The following is a 24,114-nucleotide window of genomic DNA, read 5'->3' on the forward strand; positions in this document are numbered from 1 at the left end:
AAATAAAAATTTTACTTTTATTTTAATAAAATAAAAATTTTACTTTTATTTTAATAAAATAAAAATTTTACTTTTATTTTAATAAAATAAAAATTTTACTTTTATTTTATTAAAATAAAAATTTTACTTTTATTAAAATAAAAATTTTATTTTTATTTTATTAAAATAACTTTATTTTTATTTTAATAAAATAAAAATTTTATTTTTATTTTAATAAAATAAAAATTTTATTTTTATTTTAATAAAATAATTTTATTTTTATTTTAATAAAATAAAAATTTTATTAAAATAAAACCCAAAATTCTTTGTAAGGGAAACCTATGAAAGGAGGGAAAAAATAGATTTTTCTAGGCTATTTCCACTTTTTTTTTTTTTTTTTTTTTTTTGTAGAGCTAGGGGCTCACGTTGTCACCCAGGCTGGAGTGAAAGGCAGTGGCACCATCAGAACTCACTGCAGACTCGACCTCCCAGGCTGAACCAGGCTCTCACCTCAGCCTTCTGAGTAGCTAGGACCACAGCTGTGTGCCACCATGCACAGTTAATTTTAAAACAAATTTTTTTTGTAGAGATGGGGTCTCACTATGTTGCCCAGGCTGATCTCAAATTCCTGGACTCAAGTGATCTTCCTGCCCTGGACTCGCAAAAGTGCTGGGATTATAGTCAGGAGCCACCGTGCCCAAGCATTTTTCTATTTCTTGCTACAAGAAAAGGAGTGCCTGTTTAGTTCCCTGAGTGATTATAATGAAACTGTCAGCAAGTTCTGTGTCCATTCAACATTGCCGGGTCTCCAGTGCGGGGCGGCCTCCCCGAGGCTCTTTGCCTGTGCTCGGGCGTCAGCAGCACTCTTTCTGGTAACATATTCTCTGGGTCCACACCAACTCCCTTCTGCTGCAATTCTGGAAAAGCCTATTTATGAAATCCATATGAAAATTACAGAACAGTTATCCCATCACCTTTCATGGTCTTGAAAAGTCAGACTTCTAATCTAGGAGCCACAGGGCCTATCCTTTGAGGGCTTGTGTCTTTCTGGTCTTTCACCACATTTGCTCTCCTGCCTGACTCTGTGTCGCGTCTGCCCTTGACTATGAGCAAGGATAGGAGCTGCCCTCGACTGTTACGTATTTTTGCCACATTATTTCACGAAATGATTTTTACTTACCACTAATCTATTCTGTGGAGGTGCCAGAGAATGGCAATTTTTAAAAAATCCAAACATTTAATTTTAAAAGCATTTGAGACATTTAAAATTCATGTTATTTCTTTGGCAAAGTCTTTCCCCTTGCAAAGGTGATCCCAAACCCAGGATGTGGTCAGCAGAGCTCTTACTGATTCCTTTTCCTGGAAAAGGCTTTCTCCTCTAGGAAGGCGTGTTCATGTGTGCCTATGTGGGTGGCTGTGTTGATTTTGGGGTCGGGTGGTGTGTGGGGAGGAGATTGCCTGTGTACTTTGCCTTTCTGAGTTTCTCCAGAGTGTGTGAGACAATAATCAGACAAGGGGATTCACCATAGCTTTCAGTCCTTTAAAATTATCTATATAACAGAATACGTTTATAGTCTATGAATTCATTGTTTCTTTGAGGAAAAGGGAAGCAGCCAGTCCCATGGCTTATTATTTTAGAGAATGTTTTACTGCCATGCAACAAAGCTAAAAGGAAAAGAAATTTGTCTTTTGTGAAGAGATGAAACTTATACCTTAAACACAAACACCCAACTTTGCCAGCTTTATATTCTTATTGCTCAGACATTTTCTCATAGAGTTGGGGATGTTTCACTTTGAAATGGAAACTTATATAATCCCCCCTCCCAAGAATTGTTTCCCTGAACCTCACACCATGATGCATTATTTACGATATGGGTTAAGAAATGAATGCCATTCATCCTGCTTCAGTGAGTTCAACATGTTTTAGCATAAAGTGCCAAGGACAGAGATACTTTTGGTGGGAGAAAATCTGAAAGCATACTGAGCTATTTTGCCAATTATTTCCCCAAACTCATTTGTTTTCCATGAATTCAAGGATATTTTGAGTTAGAAATAAAATAAAACAACATAGGAGTAATATACTAAATGGATTAAAAAACCAAACAAAAAGTGAGAAAGTATTTGACACCAATTTAATAGACCAAGTGTGGGTTGCCTCAATATGGAAAAACTCATATAAATTGACTAAAACTTCGCCTTAGTCTTACTGCTCTTTCTACAATGATAAATTGCATAACTGGATCAAGTTGTGGATTCTCTCACCCCCAAATATTAGATGTTTTTGCAGATGAGCAAACTAAGACCTGGACGCCTTTTCTCACCATCACCAGATTAGTTAGTGGCCGTTTAGGGGGACCTCAGACATGTGGCTGCATAGTGTCATTGTCATCAGAGAGCTGCAACTCTCCCTGCGCCTTAACGGTCCTCTCCTGCTCATGACTGAAATGCTATTGTCCTCATTGTTCATGCCAAGCATGACCTTGTCTGGCCCCTTCTTTTCCCATGCAACTATCGGGATGCCCAACAGCATTTTAAGAGGATTTGTGTGAATCAGTGGGTGAGGCCAAGAAGGCTAGAAAATATTAGAGTGCCAGCTGTGGGTAGTGGCTAGATGTAAGAAGAAGGAGAACAATTTTTAAGACTTGAGAATATAAAAATGAATTGCCGCCATTCATAACTTTGATTATAGATGGGCCTTGCACTATTGATGTCAATGACAAGTCATGTCTAAAGTGTCAAAATCTCTCATGAAGGAAAAAGCGAGAGGTAATAATTATTTTTTTGGTCTCAGAAAAGTTTAAAAATGTGACCATTTGAAGCAGATTGATTTAAATTGTTGTTTTTCAGTCTACTCTTAATTTAAAATGAAGACTCCTTCCAAGGGTGGTGAGAAATCCACTAAATAAATTGTAGGATCAGAACAGCTTTCTTTTAGCGTATTATTCCTAGTTAACAAATTAGGAGATCTTGGCCATATTAACACTCAAACATTATTCTAATGAAAATGTTCAGATAGTTCTTAGTACTAAGAACCTACAAATAAATAAAGAATCCTCAGCTTGTTGCCTTGGAAAATTTGATTTTAATGAACAGACACAGCTCAGAATGTCTGTTATTAGCATACAAACACTCCTAGGTTCTTTTCTTTTGAAATATGCCTTCATTTACAAAAGTTTAATGTTTTAATATGAAAATCCTACATTAAATCTTCATCAGCATTAATAAATCACTAGATCTTTTAATACCAGGCAAGGCACTGAAGAAATGCAGCATATAATACTTACAAGATTTTTCTTCTTTTTGTGTGCTTTTGAAAAATTCCTATGAAAAGTATATTCAAAATAAAATGTTATACATCTGTATGACGCTTTTTAGTAACCCAAATGTTTGCATTATATTACATCACTTGGTCCTTACAACACCACCATGTGTCTTGGAAGGAAAGAGGGGTATATTGCTTTACAGGTGAGGACTTGGTCAAGGGTACGTGAGTAGAAAGTGGACATTCAAGGTTTTGCATGAAGGTTTTTATAGAGCCTCGCTCTGTATTCTTCCCATGACATTATGGTGATGCTTTTACACTTTTATTCATAAACTCTCTTTATTTGTTTGCAAAGTATTCATGGTGTTGGAGTGCTTGTCCCTCTTGGGGATATATGTTGTGGCTTCCCCTTGGATCTCAAACCGTGTAAGTACAAACAATACCACGTGCGCTGTTCTCTTGTCCCCGTCCCTGTGTTCAAGGTAGCAATCAATCACTGTGAATTAGTAGTAATGCCGATTTTATCTGGAACATTTTTACAGTACTGCGAGCCTATGAAAAAAGTAAAATAGTAAAAAAAAAAAAAAAATTAGAGACTGGTAAAGTTTTATTTTATCTGCAAGGCTGTCATAAAAAGTGTACTTTGGCTTCCGGTACTCCCTTCTCCCAGGAATGAGCAATTTACGTGCATTCAGTTTTTGTGGAGGTGACCATTTTCTTTTGAAAACGGCCCAGTCTATTTATTTTAGCACTTGGTTTGGGGACGGGTGTTAAATTCCGTCGCTGGCATTGCGCCAAGACAGTAGGCCAGCAGAGGCCGCTGGGCTGAAGCCTGCAGGGGTGCCTCCTCTGCCGGATCTGGCCAAGCCTCCTGCCAGTCGAGAGGCCCTTTACCTTCCAGTCACACCAAGAACTAAAACAGGATCAGCCAAAGGTACAATGTTTTCCCAAAGCGTTAAAAATCGATGCTTGGCTTGAAATACAGTCTGGTCTTTGATATTCTGCCGTGGTGATCAGTGTTGGAGCTCAGGAAGCTGAAGTTGTACGCAGCCTGTCCGTGCATAGCTGATGCTGTGACGAGAGAAGCCAGCAGCGAACGGGACTGCAGGGCCATTGGAGCAGCGGGGCGGGGGTCGGGGGAGCCCTGCCGCGCCCGGCGTTTGCAGAGTCAGCTTCTGATTGGCCTCGCAGGGCAGAGCGCACACTCTTTGCACTGTTTGGCCTCCCTAGAGGCCATGGGGAAAGCCACTGGTTTTAGGATTGGGGAAGGAAGGCACCAGGCGCTGCGGGAGGGCGAGAGGGAGGTGGAGGCTGCCGGAGTAATGAGCGGCGAGAGCTCGTGAAGCGGGGGTGCAGGGCGAGTGCAGCGCGGGTGCAGCGCGGGTGCAGGGCTGATGCTGGGTGGGTGCAGGGCGGGTGCAGCGGGGGTGCAGCGCGGGTGCAGCGCGGGTGCAGAGCGGGTGCAACGCGGGTGCAGGGCTGAGGCAGGGTGGGTGCAGTGCGGGTGCAGGGCGGGTGCAGCGTGGGTGCAGGGCGGGTGCAGCGGGGGTGCAGCGCAGGTGCAGGGCTGATGCAGGGTGGGTGCAGCGCGGGTGCAACGCGGGTGCAGGGCTGAGGCAGGGCTGATGCAGGGTGGGTGCAGTGCGGGTGCAGGGCAGGTGCAGCGCGGGTGCAGGGCGGGTGCAGGGCGGGTGCAGCGCGGGTGCAACGTGGGTGCAGGGCTGATGCTGGGTGGGTGCAGGGCGGGTGCAGCGCGGGTGCAGGGCGGGTGCAGCGCGGGTGCAGAGCGGGTGCAACGCGGGTGCAGGGCTGATGCAGGGTGGGTGCAGTGCGGGTGCAGGGCGGGTGCAGCGCGGGTGCAACGCGGGTGCAGGGCTGATGCAGGGTGGGTACAGTGCGGGTGCAGGGCGGGTGCAGCGTGGGTGCAGGGCGGGTGCAGCGGGGGTGCAGCGCAGGTGCAGGGCTGATGCAGGGTGGGTGCAGCGGCCTGGCCACCTCCCTGCTCCCAGGGCGTCAGAGGCATTGCCTGAGTCCCTCTGGCAGCAATCAGGTGTGCTCTTGTTCAACAGGGGCTGCAATCGCCCCAACCTGTCCCACCTGCCCCCGGCTCCTCCTGGAGCCCTGACCAGGGAGATCAGCAAAGTCTCCTTTTGATTTACTGCCTCTTCCTTCCATCCTGGCATCCAGGAGGGGCGGAGTGAGAAGTGGGTGAGCTCTCAAGAGTGGGGCCTGGAGATGCAAGGAGGGCAGATGGGCCGGCGGGGGCAGATTTCACATGAATAGATTTTACTTTGCAGCGGAGTGAGTGGCACGAATGGCAAATTGATTCTTAAAATATTTTGAGGGACTGGTATTATACCAAGGTGTAGGACTGACCACAAACATCGGGTTAGTTACCAGATACTAGACATGTTTAGAGGAAATTGTAACATTCCTACTTCCTGATATTACTTTTACTAGGGATGTCTTCCATAAAAAACAAACAAATAAGCATTGATTTTTCCAATTACAAAAGCAATACATGCTTATTACTGAGTATTTGAAAAACACAGATGAATATAACCAAGCAAACAAAAGTCACTCAATAGTCCATGAAAGAGAGGTAACAACTGTTAATATGTTAGAAGTATTCTCTTCTATTATTTTTGGAACACATATTTATACTTAATATAATATTTGAGATATAGCACATATTGAGATTTTAGATCTTGATTTTCATTAAACAATTTTATTAAAATATGATTTACAGGCTGGGAGCAGTGGCTCATGCCTGTAATCCAAGCACTTTGGGAGGACGAGGCAGGTGGAGCACCTGAGGTTAGGAGTTGGATACTAGCCTGGCCAAAATGGCAAAACCCCATCTCTACTAAAAATACAAAAATTAGCTGGGCACTGTGGCAAACACTTGTAATCCCAGCTACTTGGGAGGCTGAGGCAGGAGAATCACTTGAACCCCGGAGGCAGAGGTTGTAGTGAGCTGAGATTGCACCACTGCACTCCAGCCTGGGCAACAGAGCAAGACTCTGCCTCAAAAAAAAAAAAAATATATATATATATATATATATATAATTTACGCACCACAATATCCACAATCGTAAATGTACAATTCAATTATTTTTAGTAAGTGTTTGTTTAAACTTGTGCAACCATCACCACAATCCAGTTTGGGACAAGTTCCCTCCTCCAAGTGTAACCTCCTGCCCATTGCAACCACACTCAGCCCTAGATAACCACTGATGTGCTTTTAGTGTCTACAAATTTGCCTTTTTTGGACATTTTAGATAAATGTAGCTTTTGTGTCTGGCTTCATTTGCTTAGCTTATGTTTTTGAGAATCATCCATGTTGTAGCGTGGATCGGTAGTTTATTTTATTTTATTTTATTTTATTTATTTATTTTTTATTTTTTGAGACAGGGTCTCACTCTGTTGCCCAGGCTGGAGTGCAGTAGTAAGATGAGGACTCACTGCAGCCTCTACCTCCTGGGCTCGAGTGATCCTCCCACCTCAGCCTCCCAAGCAGTTGCAATTACAGGCATGCCACCAGGCCTGGCTAATTTTTAAATTTTTTGTAGGGATGGGTTCCCTCTATGTTGCCCAGGCAGGTCTTGAACTCCTGGGCTCAAGCAATCCTCCCTCCTTGACCTCTCAAAGTGTTGGGATTACAGACATGAGTCACCGTGCTTGTCCTCATTTTTATTGCAGAATAGTATTCCACTGTTTGGATATGACACATTTTGCTTACCCATTCACCTGTTTTTGGTTATTATGAATACTGTTGCTATGAACATTCATGTACATGTGTTTGTATGGACACATATTTTCATTTCTATTGGGTAAAATTCTAGGGGTTGAACTGCTGGGTTGTATAGTAAATTTGTTTAACTTTTTAAGAAATTGCCAGACTGTTTTCCAAAGTGGCTACCCCATTTTACATTCCCACCAGCAATGTACGAAGGCTCAAGTTTCTCTATATCCTTGTCAACACTTGTTTTTTTCTATTTTTTGATAATGGCCATTCCAGCATGTGTAGTGGTTCTCAGTGGGGTTTGAATTTGCATTTCTTTAAAGAGTAAGAATATGAAGCATCTTTGTATGTGCTCATTAACCATTCAGATGTCTTGTGAAATGTCTGTTCAAATCTTTTATCCATATAAAAATTGAATTGTTTTCTTATTATTGAATTATAATTCTTTATTCTGGATGCAATTCTTATATGAGAACTGATTTGCAATTATTTTTTTCCCAGTTTGTGACTTGTTTTTTCATTTTCTTAGCACTATCTTTTGAAGTGCAAAAGTTTTTAATTTCAATGAAGCACAATTATTTTTTTCTGTGATGGATCATGCATTTGGTGTTATATCAGAAATTTTTGCCCAACCCAGGGTCACTGTAATTTTTTCTTATGTTTTATTGTAGACATCTTATAGAGTTAGATTTTATAGTAAGATGTATAAGCGATTTCAAATTATTTTTTACATATGGTATGTTTTTGGGTCTCTGTTCTTTTTTTTTTTTTTTTTTTTTTTTGCATATGGCTATACAATTATCCCAGCACCATTTGTTGAAATGCCTCTGTACCTTTGTCAAAACTCAGTTGGGGGGCTGGGCGTGGTGGCTCATGCCTGTAATCCCAGCGCTTTGGAAGGCCGAGGTGGGCAGATCGCTTGAGGTCAGGAGTTCGAGACCAGCCTGGCCAATAAGGTGAAACCCTGTCTCTACTAAAAATATAAAAATTAGCCAGGTGTGGTGGCACGTGCCTGTAGTCTCAGCTACTCAGAAGGCTGAGGCAGGAGAATTGCGTGAACCCAGGAAGCAGAGGTTGCAGTGAGCCAAGATGGCCCCATTGCACTCCAGCCTGGTCATTGCAGCATGTATCCATCTCAAAAAAAAAAAAAAAAAATCAGCTGGGCATTAATGTAAAGGCTTATTTCTAGCTTCTCTTGGTCTATGTTCCTAGCCTTATGCCAGTACCACCCTCTGTTGTTTCTGTGAATTTATCATCATTGTGAAATGGGGTAGTACAAATCTTACAACTTTTTTCTAACCTTTCAAAATTGTTCTGGCTGTTTCAAGTCCTTTACATTAAGAAAATATACAGGATCAGCCCGTCAATTTCTACAATATAACCTGCTATAGTTTTGATAGGGATTTCATTGAATTTACTTATTTTATTGGAACATTTTCTCATGTTTTTATAATTCTGATACTTTTAACTGGGACAGTTTTGGGACATTTATGGTGGGAAGAAGGGAGTTGGGATAAACTTTTAATTTCCCTTTTCATCTCAGCTTTCACTCAATATTTGCTCTATGATACCTGTGCAGAGAAGATGGGTCTTTGCAATTGAGAAACTTGTGGCTATAAAATTCTTAGCTGTTAAAATTGTACTGAGTTCTCCCTAGGAGATCCACAGGGTAACCCAGACAAGAACGAGAGGCCAAGGAAATCCTGGAGGGTGGCGATTATGCTGATGGGGCAGTTCATACCAGGAGTGACGACTCCTTATGCCACCAGCAGTGCAGGTTGGCAGGATGACCCTCAGCATGACATGGACACACGCTGCATTACTCGGTGGGCTGGGCAGGCAGCAGTTGCCGTCAAGAAGGCATCTGCCAGATGTGGGGAGGAAGAGTGTTCCAGCCACGACCTGACAAGAAGAAACATGGGAGGCCACGCACAGCCAAGTGCCCATGGGGTGCTGCACACGGAGCCCAGGAATCGACTCTGGCTTCTTCCGGATCATATGGTTCACGGTGGGGTTTACAGCCCTCATTTCTGATGTTATAAGGTTAGAGGCAGTGACCTTGGGAGAGTTTACACTCAATTTAATTTTTATTGTTTCATGAAATGGAAACTGTTTTCTGCCAGTCAATAAAGCAGCGGGCCTTCTGCTGTATAATGGATGTGGATAAGCGATTGCTGTTTGTTATCACCGTTTAACTGCAGAGAAGTCTTATTAGTGGTGATTTTGGAACTCCAGGACTTTTACCAGCCTCAGGGCTAATTCTTTATCCATGTCAGCATCAATGTTGTTACATATAACAGGTTACGTATAACAGGTTATGGCCACTTCAAAAGGAAGGGAAAGTTCAAAGTCTCTAAAGTTTAAAATGCACTAAAAAGCAAATGAGCTGAGAGAACTAGAGATCTGAACTAGGGGTCTGAGCCATCAAGAGTTTCAGTGAAAACATGTCTGAACAATCAGCTGAGCAATCAGATGTTCCAGGAAATAATGGCAACCCTAACCTATCAGGTGAAAGAAACATCATCTTAGAACTCAGCTGCATCACAACAGAGAAGCACAATGCTTATGGCAATAATCACTAGTAGTTTAGAGATGGAAAAATGATCGAACGTATTCCTTGCATGTTATGAAAAAAAATCCTAAATATTCCCAATTCCCATTTACCCGTTCAAATTGAGCAGAAGTCCTGTTGAAGTTTACACGAAAGAAAGGGATATAAAAGAAATTGTAGCTTGGTTTTCGAAGGCCATAGACACTTCCTCACTATACTAGTGTGGTATAATAGGAAAGTGGTTTTGCATTCTTGGTCAAAGGCCACCTAAATGCAGAGACGTTGGCCTCAGAAGGGATGAGGATGAGGTCAAAGGTTTTTGAATAGAGGAAGCAGAAAATGCACAAAATTGCTTCCTCAAAGGTGACATGTAGCTTTGAAAAAATACTTTGGGTAAAGAAGTCTGGTGTGGCCCAGTGTGGTGGCTCATACCTATAATCCCAGCACTTTGGGATGCTGAGGTGGGAGGATTGCTTGAGGCCAGGAGTTTGAGACCAGCCTAAGTAACACAAAAATACCCCATGTCTACTACTACAACAACAACAACAACAACAACAACAACAACAACAAAATTAGCTGGGCGTGGTGGTGCACATCTGTAGTCCCAGCTACTCAAGAGGCTGAGGTGGGAGTGTTGCTTGAACTCAGGACTTGGAGGCTACAGTGAGCTATGGTCGCATTACTGCACTCCTGCTTGTGTGGCAGTGTAAGACCCAGTCTCAACAATAACAAAAGAAGTCCGTGTGGGTGTGTGTGTGTGTGGATGTGTGTCTACAGTGTGTATGTGTGGTGTGTGTGTGTATGTGTGTATGTGGTGTGTGTGTGTATGTGTGGTGTGTATGTGTGTATGGTATGTGTGTATGTGGTGTGTGGGTGTGTATGTGTAGGGTGTGTGTGGTGTGTGGTGTGTGTGTATGTGTGTGCGGTGTGTATGTGGTGTGTGTGTGTATGTGTGGTGTGTGTATGGTGTATGTGTATGTGTGGTGTGTGTGTATGTGTGTATGTGTGGTGTGTGTATGTGTGTATGTGTGGTGTGTGTATGTGGTGTGTGTGTGGTGTGTGTGTATGTGTGTATGTGTGGTGTGTGTATGTGGTGTGTGTGTGGTGTGTGGCTGTGTGTGTGTGCACGTGGGGGGTGTGTGTGTATGTGTGGTGTGTGTATGTGTGTATGTGTGGTGTGTGTATGTGGTGTGTGTGGTGTGTGGCTGTGTGTGTGTACGTGGGGTGTGTGTGTATGTGTGTGTACGTGGGGTGTGTGTGTATGTGTGTATGTGTGGTGTGTGTGTGTATGTGTTTATGTGTGGTGTGTGTGTGGTGTGCGTGTATGTGTGTATGTGGTATGTGTGTGGTGTGTGGCTGCGTGTGTGTGGTGTGTGGCTGTGTGTGTGTGTGTGTGTACATGGGGTGTGTGTGTATGTGTGTATGTGTGGTGTGTGTATATGTGTGGTGTGTATGTGTGGTGTGTGTATGTGTGGTGTGTGTGTGGTGTGTGGCTGTGTGTGTGTGTACGTGGGGTGTGTGTGTGTGAGAGGGAGAGAGTAAATGAGGAAGAGTCTCCACTTATTCTTTATGCCTTTATTCATAAGCTGAAATTAGGCTCGGACTAATGATGATTATTATAATAGATCCTGCTATTTTTATACTGCTTTATGGTTTAAAACACATATGGGTTGAGCATCCCTAATTCAAAACTCTGAAATCTGAAATGCTTCAAAATTGGAAAGGTTTTGGGCCCCGACATGATGCCACAAGTGGAAAATTCCACGCTCGCTTCCTTTACTTTCCAGTGATTCAAAGGACACAAACTTTGTTTTATGAACAAAATTGTTTAAAAATACTGTATAAAATTATCTTCAGCCTATGTATACAAAATGTATATGTATTTTATTTTTATACTTGGGTCCCATCCCCAAGATGTCTCACTGTATATATGCAGATATTCCAAAATCCAAAACAGTTCTCATCCCAAGCATTTCAGAGAAGGGATATTCAGCCTATGGTAATGTGTGAGATCTGTGTAACTAGTTTGGGTGGCCAGGTTGGTCACTTAATTATAGGACTGACTGGAGACCTGGAACAAGGTCCCCTATATCAGGGGTCCCCAAGCCCCGGGCCACAGACCAGTACCGGTCCATGGGCCGTTAGGAACAGGCTGCACAGCAGGAGGTGAGCGACGGGTGAGTGAGCATTACCACCCGAGCTCCATCTCCCGTCAGACCAGCGATGGCATTAGACTCTCACAGCAGTGCGAACCCTATTGTGCACTGGACATGCGAGGGATCTAGGCTGGGTGCTCCTTATGAGAGTCTAATTAATGCTTGATGATCTGAGGTGGAACAGTTTCATTCCTAAATCATCCCCCTCAACCCCTGTCTATGGAAAAATTGTCTTCCATAAAACTGGTCCCTGGTACCAAAAAGGTTGGGGACCACTGCCCTATATGAAATCACATTCCTTTCTGGCCCCGACCAACTCCCTCCTGCATTCCTAGTCCTTCTAACTTTGTTCTACATTTTGTTTCTTCCCTAGCACTTACCACCTTCCGGTATGCTGTATAATTTATTGATGTATTATGTAGGTTGTCTGTCTCTCCCTCACAAGGATGTAAGATCCACAAGAGCAGGGGTCTTGCTTTGTTTTATTCACTGATGTATCTCAAGCACTCTGACCAGTGCTTGCCACAGGACACTCAACAGGCAATTGATTGAATGAGTAAAAACCCAACAGAAAAGAAAAGAAGGATTCTTAGCCCAGTATGGAAGTAAAGGGTTATAACTTCTTAAGACGGATGCAAGGCAGAGAAGGGAGGTGGGAATTGTCGCAGCAGTCCACAGACCTCTGGAAAAATTGGATCTTTCCTGCATGGATCAAGAGAGAAGCAACTCTTTGAACAGTGGGTCTTAATAGTTCAACTGCTACAACATAGACTGGGACAATCCATGTGCAACTCCATAATTTGGTGAGCAGGCCTGAGCTGGGTATTTTTTTTTTGGTATGTTTTTGTTTTAAAAGAATATATAGGCATTGGCCGGGCGCAGTGGCTCACACCTGTAATCCCAGCACTTTGGGAGGCTGAGGCGGGCAGATCACAAGGTCAGGAGATCGAGACCATCCTGGCTAACATGGTGAAACACCGTCTCTGCTAAAAATACAAAAAAAATTGCCGGGCGTGGTGGCGGGTGCCTATAGTCCCAGCTACTTGGGAGGCTGAAGCAGGAGAATGGTACGAACCGGGGAGGCAGAGCTTGCAGTGAGCTGAGATCGTGCCACTGCACTCCAGCCTGAGCGACAGAGCAAGACTCCATCTCAAAAAAAAAAAAAAAAAAAAATAGAATATACAGGCATTAAGGGACTGGAAGGGGAATCCAAGAAGGAATAATCCATCTATCCTTTCACAATATATTGCTAAAACCCAGTCACAATGCTAGCTTTAACCATAGCATTTATTCTTATTTCCAAACTACTAAATTATAACAAAGTTCATTTTGCCAGGTCTATATTTAAAATCTATAGGTTTTAAATAATTTAAGAAAAGGTAAAAAAAAGAGTGGCAAGTGTAAAGTAGATCTATATATCAAAAGGGCATGATTCTGGAAAGCCCTAGTGCTATAAGTGGGCTTGTTAATAATAGATATGTGTTTTGCTTGGAAACTAAGGATCAGAGGAGGCTGGTAATTTATTCAAAGACACACAGTTACTAGTTGGTAAAACACTGAACTTCTAGTTCAAAGGTTTTTCCAAAGAAGTGGTTTGAATCAGAGGTGCAGTCATTATTCAAATGTCATTGACTATACAAATAAAAGGGATCTTGAAGATCAACTGATGTTATTTCCTTATTTTACAAATTAGGACACCTGATCACTGATATGGTTTGGCCATGTGCCCACCCAAATCTCACTTTGAATTCTTTTTTTTTTTTAACCTTTTTTTCTTTTCTGTTTGTTCCCATAATCCTCATGTGTTGTGGGAGGGAACCAGTGGGAGGTGATTGAATCATGAAGGTAATTACCCCCTTACTGTTCTCATGATAGTGAGTGAGTTCTCACGAGATCTGATGGTTTCGTAAGGGGCTTCTCCCCCTTTGCTTGGCACTTCTCTCTCCTGCTGCTATGTGAACAAGGACGTATTTACTTCCCATTCCGCCATGATTGTAAGTTTCCTGAGGCCTTCCCAGCCATATGGAACTGTGAGTCAATTAAACCTCTTTCCTTTATAAATTACCCAGTCTTGGGTATTTCTTCGTAGTAGCATGAGAACCAAGTAATACAGTCGCTGTATTAGTCTGGGTTCTCCAGAGAAAAAAAAGAATGCTTACGTTTTACTTCATTTTGATGGAAATAGTCATCCTTAACTTTTATATATCTAATTCCTCTAGCAGAGTATACTTAATATAATTTTTATATGAAGAAAATATACTGCAGCGTATGTAAAATTCCTGAAATCAAAACAGTTAAAGCCAGTTAAGGAAGGGCCCTCTAATCTAGCGGGCCTTAACCATGGCTGCACGTTGCAATCACCTGGGGGCTGTGAAAACTACTGATACCTGGGTCTCACCTTCAGAGGGTCTGATTTAATTGGTCTGTCATGTGGCCAGGGCATAGTGAGTTTTAAATGCTCCCCAGGTGATTGTAATGTACAGCCAAGATTGAAAACCACTGTTCTAAATAGAAGGCCCGAAACAAAGACTAGGGATCGTCAATGTTAAAATGCAAAATATAATTAGGAGCAGCCCCTTGGAGAATGACTTCTTTTCTTAATTCAAGACTTCTGATGTACACATGACTTCTATTAGTATGAGTTTTGTTAGAAATCAACCAACCCAACCACAATGAAACACCCCTATATGCAGGGAGATTGTCTTTCCAAAGGTGTAGCTGTCGGGTTGTGAGAGAGTGAGAATTTCCTCGAGGTCTGAAACTACACCTGTGTGTTTTTTCTACTTCTCTGGGCTGTGTCAGACACAAGCTTGAAAGATGTGTGACCATACTCCCTTTTCACTGCATGAACTGAGGGGAAAAGGCACTGGGCCTCGGTGGAGAAGGCAGGAGAAGGCAGGGGGTGGCTCATCTGCTAAGGCCAAGTATTAACTGGGTGTGGATAAGAAATTAGTACATGATGAAAGAATTGGAGTAGGGATGGGAGAGGGTGGCTCTTGGATCAATCCAGTGGTACAAGGCATCAGTGATGCCAGTCTCAGATTGCAAGCCAAGCTCTTGTGGAGGGCTATGTTCAAGTGGACCATGTGAGCCTCCAGCTCTACTGCCTTCTCCTTGGAAGTGGCTCGAGTTAGTTACCAGACAGGCAGGCTCCACGTTAACTGGAATCCTTAGGCATGATTTGTATCCAGTTCTGACAATGGGGGTAAATAGGACAAAGGAAGGTTTCCGGGTCCTTTAGATGGGGCAACCCTCTGAGAGGCTCAGGCCTATTTTCCTTAGGTGGAGGACAAATGCAACTAATTATACATCTGGTCACAAAACTTTTAGAGATTGAGTTATACCCTCACAGTGTCGTACATTTATGACCGTTTACTTGAGGATGTGGAGAGGGGGAGGGTGAAAGTGCTCTTCCTAATACCATGTGCATGAAAGGGCCACTGATAACTGGCATCTGCTCCCATACACATTGTTCAAGGGACTGCCTCCCTGCAAGCTCTCAAACTGGGCAGAGACATTTCATCATTCCCTGGTGATCCTAAGAAGAATAGCTCTTTGTTCTTTAACAGAGTCAGAATAAAGTAAAATGATGGAGATTCAAAACTACCATTTTGTAAGTATACATTAGCATGCATACTAATGATAAAGATAAGTTATCTTTATTTAAAATCCATTTTGCAGGCTGTTTTCCCCAATTTCCCATAAGAATTTTTATTGAAATTTGGTCTGAATGATAAAGCAGGAAAGATTTTATTTTCTCTCCAGCTGATTCTGATGGAGGTAAAACAAAATGCCTATATGTTTATACCTGACATGAACTGAGAATTCCCCTGAGAGTCATAGATGGTTTGCTAAACTTTGGTCGTCAGGAAATCCTAGAATGCCACCTTACTCCGAAATAGTTTGCTATTGATGACCACTATAATATCATAAGAGTTGGTGATAGTGAATGGTCAGTTCGTCAAGAGGTCCTGGCCAATGGAAGGGAAGCTGCTTCCCTTATTTGAGTCTCCACTGTAAGATACAGATGGAGTCTGGCACAGCTCCAGGTGTAATTACAAGACTTGATTCAGTTAGGGGCCTGAATGGAGGAGAAGGTGAAGCTTGTCTGCGGTCTGGAGTCAAAGTAGCGAATTCCCAGAAAGCTCTGATTCAAATAAGTGGGGGAGGCCTCTGCCAGTTCCTGTTCTGTTATTGCATTTTTAAGGCTCCTGTCCACAGCAGAATGCCTGCTGGCAGTTACAGTTGATAAACTAAGTAGGAGTTTCCTGCTCCAGAGGGAGTGAAGGCACTGGCAGCCACCACTGGCAGCTGGAACTCCCAAGCTACTCCACAACGCGGGAGGTTGCCTGGCAGTCAGTTTTGATGACCAGGCCTAGGAGCCACTCTCAAATCCAATTCTCCCTACTTTTGAACCGATTCAGAAGACTCGGAGACCTTGGTAAGTTTGATCTTAACGATGGCAGGACTCCTTGGGAAAATATCTTTGGCATGTAAAACACTGGCAAATAGAACAGGGAATGGTCATTTAAATGCTGGTCACATTGCACTGATATCGATTTGAAAATAAAAAGAGGATTACAGCTCTCAGGATTAGTGTAGGATTGATTAATCTAGTTCTTTCTTCAACACCAAAGACACAAATGTCCTGAAGGAAAAATTGATGCTCACTTAGAAAAATAAAGCTAATAATTCCATAGAATTATAACTCTCATAAGGAGATCATCTTTTGTGTCCCAGATGATTTAGAAGAAATGCATTCCCTGATCAGCTTATGTTTGTGATTAATGTAAATGTTTTTTAAACTGCCAGTAATGGCAAAAAGCCAGCCCTAATTTAAAGAGCACTGAATTCTGGTTGATGAGCAATATCAGAGTTAGAGAAGTAAGTTTCATGTTTACAACTCAGAGTTACCAATGAAATACTAGCTTGGAAGTGTTCCTGGTTATTAACCTTTGAAGAAAGGAAGCTCATCAACATTTTATTAAACCTATTTTCTGTAATGTGGCCATCTTATTTACTAATCATTGTTCAGCTTACGCATTTTACTGCAGGCAAATGTTGAGGTGCATTTTGTGTCTATTCTCTTCTCCATCTTAACAAGCAATCATCACTGATATTTGAGATGTTAAAGTCTACAGAGAGAAAGAAATATTGTAGTCTAAAATCTCTATTATTTTTGGAACTAGCCTCTAGATTAAAGAAAAAAAGATGGTATCAATTTATAGGCTTTTTTTTTTTTTTTTTTGAGATGGAGTCTTACTCTGTCACCCGGGTGGGAGTGCAGTGGCATGATCTCAGCTCACTGCAACCTCGACCTCCTAGGCTCAAGCAATCCTCCCACCTCAGCCTCCCAAGTAGCTAGGACCACAGGTGTGTGCAACCACATCTGGCTAATTTTTCATATTTTTGGTAGAGATAGGGTTTCACTATGTTGCCTGGACTGGTCTTGAGCTCCTAAGCTCAGGCGATCCACCTGCCTCGGCCTCCCAAAGTGCTGGGATTACAGGCACGAGCCACCACACCCAGCCTAGGCACCATTCTTGATTAAGATTCTAACTGTAGAAGTTCAGGAACCTGAATCTTGTAACATGTGGTCAGTAATTATGGGGGTAATACGGAGAGGGAACACGCATGTTGGGGCAAACTGAAGAAAGCACCCCTGAGCAGAATCATATGGGACCACTGGTATCATAAACCAATGTGTAACATTTTGAACTTTGGAAACAGACAGACTTGGGTTCAAATTTTGCTGCCACTGTATGTGTAGTGGCTGTGTGACCCTTAGTAAATTACTCAATCTCACTAATCCTCAGTTTCCCAATCCCTAAAATGGGGACAATGAAAGTGTCAACATTATAAGCTAACTTTGAGGATTAAAGGATAATGTTCCTGGCAAACAGTATGTTCTCAATAAATGTGTGCAATTCTTGGGGGCTATTATTGGATGTCAAAATGATGGGTCTGAGGAAGTAGGCATCAGGCAGAAGAATATCTATTTTTGACAAGGACTGATTCTTATAGCCTTTGTTTCCAAGACATTTTAAGAGAGGATTCAGAAGGAACTTGCCCTAGACACATGTGGGCCTAAGTAGAATATGAGTTTTATTGACTCAAGGATAGCAGGGTGTAATTTATGGATTGAGTCAAATTTGATCACTGGTATATTCATCAGTATATCATAAAAGAAAGTCTTGCATTGGCATGACACTCTTCCACCATTTTTTTTCTCTCCTGCATTGTTGGTGCTGACTCTCCCTTGGGTTCCAGCTATTGTAATTTAGGTTTTCTCTAGGAAGATTAAGGTTGTGCTGAGAGTTGGTGGGGGGAATGAGATGAGCATTCCTGGCAGAGAGAACAGTATGAGCGAAAACACAGAGACATGATTTATGGAAGGTGAAAACCACTAAGTGGTAGAATGAGATGGATAATGTGTGTCTCAGCTGATGAAAGGTGACTGAAGAAATGAATTGTGTATGTTGTATACAATGCCTTCTTTTTCCCCAGAATCCTTCTTGTGAGGTCCTTATTTTCAATTTTCTCGACATCAAGAATAATTTATTTGTGATGCTCAATTAATTTGCAATTGAATCCAATCAATTCATTGATTCAATTAATATTTATTGAGGTTTTACTAGGTAGATTGTATTATAAATACTTATGTATTGCAAAAATGAGTAAGATGATAGATAATGGTATTTAATAAAGATGATAAACCATATATACAAATGATAGTGATGGACCCAATCATATTTTTACCTTCAAACAGGGATTTTAACTAGTGGGTATAAGTAGGATGGTTGCATTCCATTCAAAGAAGCAAGACTCGCCAGGCAGTGATGAGTGTTTACAAAAATATTCAACATTATGACATGAATTTATACTCAGAAGCTAAACATTGTTATTATGTTTATCAAAAGGGAACATGGGTTAAAAATTGAGAAACTAACATAGTTATGGGTCTGAAAGTTTGAAAACATTTTTGTTTTCAGTTTCATTGAATTTCCACAACACACATGGTACTTCCATTTCATAAATGAATAAGTCACAGCCCAAATAGGTTAAGCAAGTTTTTCAAAACACAGATAATAAATGATAGGGATAGCACTTACCCCAGAGCTTCTGATGCCAAAGTGTGGGTTCCTTTTACAAAACCTGTCACACAACTTCCTAAGTGTTACACATTCATATTCATGTTTGAATTGAGAGGATGTCACAAAGATCAGGGCATCTGACAGGATAGTAGTAGAAGGTAGTCTGAGGTAGTGGAAACTGAAGCGGTGATGGGAGAACTACAAGCAGAGAGCAGGACATGAAGAAATGTACAATCAGAAATATCTGGGGAGTGATGGGAGAATGTTTTAACTTGGCTGGTGTTTGTAGAGACGTAGTGAGAGGTAAGAGCAGATGGGAGCTTGTGGCTCAAGTTAATCTAGGGAAGCAGGGGCAATTTTTGAAAAGAGAATCAACAATCATCATGACATTTTAAGAAGGCAAATATGGCAGTGTTGCACGGGATAGATTCCATAAGGGGGGCATTTTTAGATGACAAAATATCCCCTGAAGGTCTTCGCTAATGGTAATAGAAAAGGAGAAACACTGTGAGTATTATCCAAATGCCCACCTGGCCTTGCCCGTGGTTTGCTGAGAGGCCTCTCAAACAGGATGTTTCCACCAACCTCTCTCTTTCCCCTTGTCTTTCACAGTTTTGTTCCTCTACCTGTCTTCTCAATCTTAATAAGTTGTCTCATCATCGAAGTCACTCAAGCCAGGACACTGTTATCTTCAGTTTCTGTTTTCCTGGCAGTGAGTCAGCAAACCCTGTTGTTTTCGTGTGTTAAATATATCTCGTATCTATCCACCAATCTCCATCTTCTCTTTGACCACAGTAGTCCAAACCTCCATCTTGCCTAAATTTTCCTACTGCTTCTGTTCCCCAACCAGCTATGATAGATATATCTGTATTATATATGTAATATATATTAGGATAGACATATATATGACAGACATATCTATATTATATATGTAATATATTCTAATATATAAATAAATAAATATATAGAAATAAAATAACATCTTGCTCACCTGCCTAAAACAGTTTCATTATTTCCCATTTTCCTGGAAGTAAACTTCAGACTCCTCACCTTGGCCTTCAGGACCAGGAGGATGCAACCCTGAGCATCTCTTCAGCTTCCTTTCCTTTGCCCTCCTCTCTCCCACCATTCCAGCCACTGCCTGCATTCTGGGATGCACACGGTGGGCATTTTCTACTCAGAACCTTCAGAGCTCTTCCTTCTGTTTGGAAACTGACAGCCTCATCCTCTTGCCCTCTTTGGAGAAGGCTTCCCTGATGTTTGAGTCAGGTCTGTTTCCTTTCTGTTACTGCATCATCACTCCCAGCTCTGTTTCTTTATAGCACTTGTTTTATATTATATTTTTTGTTAACTAATTTACAGTTTTGTCTCAACTACCAAATTATCCATCTATGACAGCAAGAACACATCTGTTTTGTTCACTCCCTTGCACTTAGACCCAGGGCTTGGAACAGTGCATGTTCCACAGTGTATTCAAGTATATGTTGAATGACTGAATGAATGATTTGACAACTGATTGAATGTGGGAAGAAGGGATTCTATGGTTAGAATTCTATGGTTAGAATTTTTAGGAGCCTCTAGGGCTCCTAAAAATGCAGCCTTCCCAGTGTTGTGCTGGTAAACTGGGTATCATCACAGCACTCCCTCACCCCGAAAAGTCTTAATTTATGGTGATTGGGCATATTCAAGGTATAAATGACTCCACCATGGCCAATTTCAAGCTATCAATGAGATTGATGTTGCAGAACTTGACATTGGGAAGGGATGTCCACATCCGGATCTCCAGCACAGCGTTTAGTTTTCTCGACTTTCAAGGTCTCTTGTGGACTAACAGTTGTGCTGCTGGTGGTTTTAGAGGAAAAAGTTTAAAAACATCCTATGAACATTTTACATATTTGTAATAAATGTTTCATTACGATTTTCATAGAATGCCATTGCATTCTTAATAATACTTTTACTCTTAAAAGCTGTGCATGAACTCTATGGATTCCACTGGTCTGTCTTATCTAACTTCCAATTTATAGGAAGTTATCTCAACCAGCATATTTTTATATTATTTGCATGGTATTATTCAGATTTGTTAAATTTGCATGTTGAGTTGTTAGTTTTGTGTTGTATCATACTCATAATTCACAAAAATGGATCAAAGGCTTAAAAGTGTTTCATTGAGGAATAAAAATAGTGAGGAAAATAGCAATGCATATATTAAAATCAAAATAATTTCATAAATGCAAATAGTAACTGGGTTTCTAGGTAAATATAAAATGTGAATCTATGTATGCTCATAAATGTTGACTTTTTGAGTGTGAAGATTTTGAACAAGCAGTCAAAAGGTCATGTGTGAATGCCCTAACAGTAGATTTTTTAAGATATAGAATCCATTTATCCCTGTTTATTGTGGCATGATGTCTGGGCTAGAATTCTTTCAAAGTGTGGCACCAATCCATACAAACTTTGAGGCGTTTTAAAAACAAAACCCCATTACCTTTTTTTGGTAAGGCAATTGCAGATATTTAGAATAACAAAAAATTAAATATTTTCAATTTTTAAAATGGACTTTTTTTCTCCCTCAGTAGTGGTAGAGAAATGACCAGTGCTACAGAGAGATTATGGAAAGGTGAATTCCTTAAAGGAAAATGGGTGCAATTTACAAACTTGATTGACAAGATGCTTGTAAAACCAGCTATAAAAATTGATTGGTTTTCATCCAGGGAACATGGCAATCAAGCCATTGACAAAATTCCATGATCAAACATTAGAATCAGTGTTGGAGGTTGCATAGTACCAGTGGCTGGCACTGGAAAATCGAGGACTGTCCTGCACATGCGCTCATAGATCTACGCTTCATGTCTGACATGAAGTGCCAAGTATAGATGAGGGGAGAGAGCTGGATAATTTTTGTTTGTTTTTTCTTTTACTGAAAATACATACAATAAAAATTTTGTTGTTTAGTTAATCATTACTTTGTGAGCTGTGCTGGAGCCTGGAAAAGGATCAGTGGCACTAGTATTTTTTTTTATTAACTTTTATTTTTGGTTCTTGAGGACATGTGGAGGTTTGTTACATAGGTAAATTTGTGGCATGGGGGTTGTACAGATTACTTCATCACCCAGGTATTAAGCCTAGTATCCATCAGTTATTTTTCCTGCTTCTCTCCCTTTTCTCACCCTTCACCCTCAGGTAGGCCCCAGTGTGTGTTTTTCCCTCTTTGTGTTCATGAGTTCTCATTTAGCTCTCACTTACAAGTGAGAACATGTGTTATCCGGTTTTCTGTTTCTGCGTTAGCTTGCTAAAGATAATGGCCTCCAGCTCCATCCATGTTCCCTCAAAAGACATGATCTCATTCTTTCTTATGGCTTCATAGTATTCCATGGTGTATATGTACCATATTTTCTTGTTCCGGTCTGTCATTGATAGGTATTTAGATTGACTGCATGTCTTTGCTATTGTTAATAGTGCTGGAATGAATATATGTGTGGATGTATCTTTATGGCAGAATTATTTCTATTCCTCTGGGTATATACTCAGTAATGGGATTGCTGGGTTGAATGGTAGTTCTGTTTTTAGCTCTTTGAGGAATCACCATACTGCTTTCCACAATGATTGAACTAATTTACACTCTCACCAACAGTGTATAAGTGTTCCTCTTTCTCTGCAACCTTGCCAGCATCTGTTATTTTTTTGACTTTTTAACAGTAGCCATTCTGAGGCCGGGCATGGTGGCCCACAGCTGGAATCCCAGCACTTTGGGAGACTGAGGCAGGTGGATCACCTGAGGTCAGGAGTTCGAGACCAGCCTGGCCAACATGCTGAAACCCTGTCTCTAATAAAAATACAAAAAATTAGCCAGGTGTGGTGGTGGGCACCTGTAATCTCAGCTACTCAGGAGGCTGAGACAGGAGAATCGCTTGAACCCAGGAGGCAGAGGTTGCAGTGAGCTGAGATTGCACCATTGCACGCCAGCCTGGGCAACAAGAGTGAAACTCTGTCTCAAAACTAACAAAAAAATAAAATAATAGCCATTCTGACTAGTATGAGATGGTATCTCATTGTGGTTGTGATTAGCATTTCTCTAATGATCAGTGACACTGAGCTTTTTTTCATATGCTTGTTGGCCACATATATGTTGATATAGTTTGGCTGTGTATGCACCCAAATCTCACCCGGAATTGTAGCTCCCATAATCCCCACATATTGTGGGAGGTGCCCAGTGTGAGGTAATTGAATCATGGAGGCAGGTTTTTCCCATGCTGTTCTCGTGATAGTGCATAAGTCTCACAAGAACTGATGGTTTTATAAAAGGGCAGTTCCCTGGCACATGCTCCCTTGTTGCCTGCCATGTAAGATGTGCCTTTGCTCTTCCTTCACGTTCCTCCATGATTGTGAGACCTCCTCAGCCATATCAAGATGTGAATCTATTAAATCACTTTTTCTTTATAAATTGCCCAGTCTCAGGTATTTCTTCCAGGCAGTTTGAAAATGGACTAATATAGTAAGTTTGTGCTGAGAGTGGGATACCGCTATTAAGATACCTGAAAATGTGGAAGTGATTTTGGAGCTGGGTAACAGGCGAATGTTGGAACAGTTTGGAGCCCTCAGAAGAAGACAGGAAGATGTGGGAAAGTTTGGAGCTTCCTAGAGACTTGCTGAGTGTTTTTGACCAAACAGTCCAGGCTGAAGTGGTCTCAGATGGAGATGAGGAACTTATTGGGAACTGGAGCGAAGGTGATTCTAGCTACGCTTTAGCAAAGAGACTGGTGGCATTTTGCCTCTGTCCTAGAGAACTGTAGAACTTTGAACTTGAGAGAGATGATTTAGGGTATCTGGTGGGAGAAATTTCTAAGCAGTAAAAAGTTCAAGAGGAAGCAGAGCAAAAAAGTTTGAAAAATTTGCAGCCTGATGATGCAATAGAAAAGAAAAACCATTTTCTGGGGAGAAATTCAAGCTGGCAGCAGAAATTTGCATAAGTAATGAGGAGTAGAATGTTATTCACCAAGACAATGGAGAAAATGTCTCCAGGGCATGCCAGAGACCTTCATGGCAGCCCCTCCCATCACAGTGGGCCTAGGAGGGAAAAATGGTTTCCTGGGCCAGGTCCAGGGCCTCCCTGCTATGTGCAGCCTTGGGACTTTGTGTTCTGCATCCCATCTGCTTCATCTGTGGCTAAATGGGGTCAATGTACAGCTTGTACTGTGGATTCAGAGGATACAAGCCCCAGGCCTTGGCAGCTTCCATGTGGTGTTGGTCCTGTGGGTGTGCAGAAGACAAGAATTAAAGTGTGGGAACATCTGCCTAGATTTCAGAGGATGTATGGAAATGCCTGGATG

General features: G+C 41.6%; 1 long non-coding RNA gene across 2 annotated transcripts in view; it reads left to right on the forward strand.

Moving 5' to 3' along the window:
- The first annotated feature begins 384 nt into the window (after positions 1-384).
- Positions 385-24,114, forward strand: part of LOC117976851 (uncharacterized) — a 292,637-nt gene continuing 268,907 nt past the window's right edge. For both annotated transcript variants that reach the window (XR_008621909.1, XR_004667661.3), the window contains exon 1: positions 385-4,175. This is a non-coding gene — a long non-coding RNA (uncharacterized LOC117976851). The remainder of the gene's footprint in view (positions 4,176-24,114) is intronic.

Source organism: Pan paniscus, chromosome 17 (assembly GCF_029289425.2).
Source record: "Pan paniscus chromosome 17, NHGRI_mPanPan1-v2.0_pri, whole genome shotgun sequence".
Classification (NCBI taxonomy): Eukaryota; Metazoa; Chordata; class Mammalia; order Primates; family Hominidae; genus Pan; species Pan paniscus.